The sequence below is a fragment of the Euprymna scolopes genome, chromosome 25, assembly GCF_053919585.1.
Source record: "Euprymna scolopes isolate OS-2025 chromosome 25, ASM5391958v1, whole genome shotgun sequence".
Lineage (NCBI taxonomy): Eukaryota > Metazoa > Mollusca > Cephalopoda > Sepiida > Sepiolidae > Euprymna > Euprymna scolopes.
In genome coordinates this window covers 70,063,467-70,068,677 of record NC_136506.1, presented here as the reverse complement: position 1 = coordinate 70,068,677, position 5,211 = coordinate 70,063,467, and positions in this window count along the sequence as shown.

The following is a 5,211-nucleotide window of genomic DNA, read 5'->3' as shown; positions in this document are numbered from 1 at the left end:
GGGGGAAGTTTTGGTCTATTATTCTATAGAATTCCTTAGGTATATTATTTCTGATATGCTCGCTGAATGGTGGATTGAACCAAACCTGTCTCTTGCGTCTATTTCTCTTATTAATGGTACAACCCTCATCCTTCCCTGTTTTGCTGTTATTATTTCCCCCTCTGTTTCTATTCTTATGATCATTTTCAACGTTTTCGTTATTGGTCTTAGGTTTTTTTCTAGCTCTCATTGCCATGTTGTATGAGATTACGCAGTTAGGTTTGAAGTTACTATTATTGTTATTGTTATATTCAATTTTTCCGTTGTATCCTGATCTCCTACGGGCCTCATTGTAGTATTCCTTGTTTTTTTCAAAAAGATTCTCATTCTTAGAAAGTTCTGAGACTCTTTTAGAAATATTGGGGATCAGTTCTTTCTTCATGCATTTCAGATGGTTTGATCGGTAATCTATGTAGAAAGTTTTTTGGTTAGGTTTGTGGTAGGGTTCGTATGTGCTATTGTTTAGGTTGAGGGTAACGTCCAGAAAATTTACTATCCTGCAATTGCTGACCATTGTTATCTCTAATCTAAATTCCTTAAAAAAATTTCTGATGTATTTTCTTGATTTTTCCGTAATACGGTTGCTAGAATTAAGTACGAAAAGTGTGTCGTCCCTGTAAAGACCCCAAATGAAACCTGAAATTTTCTTGTCTATCTCCCTTAGTAAGTAGAGACCAACCAAGTCAGTGACCTTCGAGGAGTCTGGGGCACCCATTGTAATGTCAAAATGGCCCTCTCTATCTTTTCTGGTCCACAATTCACAGTTATATCTGATTAGGGTTTTTCTGGCTAGTTTTATCATTTCAATTTCATCTTCTGCTAGTTTAAGTGTCTTCTTAAATAGTGCAGGGGAAATGGAGAGGTAGTACACATCTATGTCGAACATGATAAATTTGCTTTTTGGGTTTTTAGGGATCTTGTCAAACCATCTGATTTCTTCCCCTATATATATATATATATATATATATATATATATATATATATATATATATATATATATATATAAACCTTAATTTTTTTAAACCTTAATTTACTTGATTCCTCCGGCCTTGGCAGACGTGTTTTAAATATTCTCTCCAGTGCTTTTTCTGTGCACATTTGAACTTTTCTTTTAATGACTTGGAACTCATTCCATTTGTGATTTTTTCCAAGGAATTCTGCCTTTTGGATCATTTTGGACCATTTGGAACTTACCTGTTGGATTGGAAATTTTTAATTCTACCGTGTTTGGATTTTACCATTCTTGGATTTTTTACCCTTCACCGGACTATCGATTCATGTGAAATCTTTTTGTCATTTTTCTTTTACCTCCTACTCCCCTTACCTCACCCTTTTTTTAACCAAGTAAGATCTGTGACTTACTTGTAGTTTCACTAAATACTTTTACATGCAAAATCCGATCCTGCATTTTGCTAATTCCTGCCCTCTGATGAGAAGGAGAGTATTTCTTCAAAACTCCGTGTATTAAGGACTATCCACTTATCTTGTGCTTCCTTTTTAAAATTAAATATGTTTTTAACTCTTTTTCAAGATGTCTTTTAATATGTTTTATTAATCATTTGTTCATATTATAAGCTCTATTTCCTTTTCGGTTTTATTGAGCTTTTACATCTGGTTGAGATTATTTTACTTGCAAATATTAACTCTTTAATATTTATAATATATTTTAAGTTTACCATTTTGATTACCTTGGGAAACTTATTGTAATTTTTATTTATATATATATAGAGAGAGAGAGAAAGAGAGAGAGAAATGACAAAAAGTCTATATTCCAAATTTCCAGATTTTGCTCCTCTTACCATTTATTTCTTTCAACATATTAAATGTTCAATTCTTGACAGCATCTGTTTCGTAGCGCAGAATCATTTTTGCAATTATTATGCCAATTTTTTTAAATCTATTCTGCCCTGACCCATGAGAAGAGTATGAACCTATCAACTTTCAAAGAAAATAAAAGAATAGGGACATGATCACAAAAAATAAATAAAAACAGTAGTTGCAATTGTGTTTGTTTTAGTTACGTCATCAGATGAGATAACTAAAACAAACACAATTGCTACTACTCTTCATCATCAGAAGGAGAAATGCATCATTAATTTCTTCCATGCAGAAAAAAATTGAACCAATCAACATTCACTGCCACTTGTTAAACGTTTACAAAGCCAATTCAGTTGATGTCAGCATAGTTAGGAGATGGATTTGTTGATTTCAGAGTGGCGACAGACGTGTGAGTGACAAAGAATGTTCCGGAAGCTTATACACAGCTTGTAAAAATGCACATCGCTTGTAAAAATGCATTGAGAATGATGGTGACTATGTAGAAAAATTAATTCTGGAGCACAAATGGTTACTCGTTATAATGATACCACTCCTGTCTTCATAGCTCTTCAATTTTCTTTTTTTAGTTAGAAAATAGGATGCATTACTTTTGGAATAATACTTGTATATAGTTATAGATTTTTTGCCTATAGTATATAGTTGAAATTTTAAGAGGGTTATGGCCTCATAACCGCCTTAGGAGTGCACCTGGAGATTTAGACACATTTGTATTGTTTTTCACAGTAAATTTTTACATAAAAATACACTTTTTGATTTTATGTAGTTTTTCTAAGCTTTAAAGAACACCGCAGACACATATACAACATTAAGGAACATCGCAGACACATATACAAAAACACTGAGTTTTAGATATATAGAATATTTTACATATGATATATATTTTGACAAAATACTATATATTTGAAGTTTTAAAGGATGTTCGACTCCGATAATTCTCTTAGGCTGGGAGGGTACTTAGAGATTGAGAACCACTTCCATTGTCTTCTCCAGAAAATTTTAAAATATGATTTTAACTTCATAAAATATATATTTAAAATTTTCATGTGGTTATACCCTCAGAGTCACCTTACGATTGCACTTAGAGATTTAGGAACATTGGAATTGTTTTCCTCAGTAAATTTTACATAAGAATATGCTTTTAGATTTTATGCAGATTCTCTAACCTTTCTTTCTATGGTCACGCACACACACACATACAAACACACACTGAGTTTTAGATATATACAAAATTTTTACATCTATATATATACTAGCGGGGGTACTCGGCGTTGCCCGGGTGTTTGGAGGTGTGTGTGGTGTTAAATAAAAAAGAAACCGGGAGGGGGTAAAAGTTGGTAGGATCGAACCCGAAGCCCTGAGGCGAAGTTTGAAAATAAAATCGGCCAGCCAGAATGAGTTACTGAAAGATGTTTGAATTTATTTAAGTAAGAACCAAATTGACAGGTGCGCGCATGGAAGTCTTCGAGCGTTAGGACGACAACGTCAATGACCAGGTTCGTTTGTTATAAGCGAAGTAAAAAAAGAAAACAATGTTAAAACTTAAGCGGGGGGGGGTAATCAAAACATCGAAAAAGAAAACACAAAAAAAACTAACGTAAGGCAAACGAACGATGAAAACAGAAAACAAACACATGAAAAATGGCTTAGATAAGCCTGTTTCGATATTAAAATTTAAAAGATCGGTGGGTACCCTGGTGTTTTTGGGTGTGTGGTCGGGGTGGATAAGCGAAGTAAAAAAAAAAACAGAAAAACGATCGTTACGTGAAAAATGGCTTAAATAACACTGGTTCAATATTTAGATTTAAAAACTGGAGAAAAAAAAGACATCTCATACCATGATTCAAAACCAGAACATTTAGATAATGAACCAACGTTCTAATCAACTGACCTAATGGGACGTACATGAAATTTAGTCAGTTTTTCAACTATTTAAAGTAAATCAGGTCATGACGTCGTCTGACGCATGCATAGAACCGGTCGTCGTCACGAGAAGACCGTTTTTGTTGACCCCACCTCCTGTTGAAAATTGTCGATTTTGGGGTAATAAAATGAACGTTTTTGGCCAATTTTTCGATATTTTTCGAGCGAAGGATGGAGCTTCAATATGATACCGAGTTTGTGAATTTTTGCTCTGTTTGTCAAAAGTTTTTAGCAGACACACAAACACACATACATACATACACACATTTTCGCTTTTATATATATAGAAAAGCGAAAATGTATGTATGTATGTATGCATGTATGCATGTATGTATGTATGTATGTATGTATGTAATGCGTGTATGTTTGTGTGTCTGCTAAAAAACTTTCAACAGACTGAACAAAAATTCACAAACTTGGTCTCATATGAAAGCCCCATCCTTCGCCCGACAAATATTGAAAAATTGGGCAAAAACGGTAATTTTTTCACCCTGAAATCAACACTTTTCTACAGAGGGAGGTCAACAGAGACCGTACTCTCATGATGAGAAAAGTTCTATGCATGCGTCAGAGGACGTCATGGCCTGATTTAGTTTAGAATATTTGAAGAACTGACACAATTTTGTGTACGTCGTGTTAGCTCAGTTGGTTAGAGCGTTGGTTCATTATCTAAATGTTTTGGGTTCGAATCGTGGTGTGAGATGTCTTCTTTTTTTTCGATTTTTTAAATTTTAATATTGAAGCAGGGTTATTTAAGCCATTTTTCACATAATGTTCGTTTTTCTGTTTTTTTTTTTTTATTTTACTTCGCTTATTCTTAGGTTTTCATTAACATCCCCCACCCCCGACCGACACCCAAAAACACCCGGGTACCCGCCGATTTTTTAAATTTTGATATTGAAACAGGGAGGGGGGGTCACGTGTTTTTTGGGGGGGTGGGAGGTTATTTTTCAGAAGTTTTAACGTTCGTTTTTCAGTTTTCTTTTTTGTTTTTGTTTTTCAGATTTTTACATTTAACATCGTTCGTTTGCTTTACGTTAGTTTTTTTTTGTGTGTGTTTTTTGTTTTGATTACCCTCCCCCCACCGCCTGGGTACCCCCCCCCACCGCTTTATTTTTCAGATAAGTTTTAATGTTAGTTTTTCTGTTTTCTTTTTTTACTTCGATTACTCTTAGGTTTTCATTAAACCCACCACCCCCGCCCGACCACACACACCTCCAAACACTCGGGCAACGCCGGGTACCCCCCGCTAGTGTTATATAAATTTCAACAAAATCTAATATATAACTGGTTATGTCTGTCTGTGTATCGGCCTGTCTGTCGGTCGGTCTGTCTGTTTCCATATTTTCAAACTCTATCTCCTCCCAAACTAAAAGTCACAGAGCAGCGCTAGGGGCCTCAAATAATTAATTT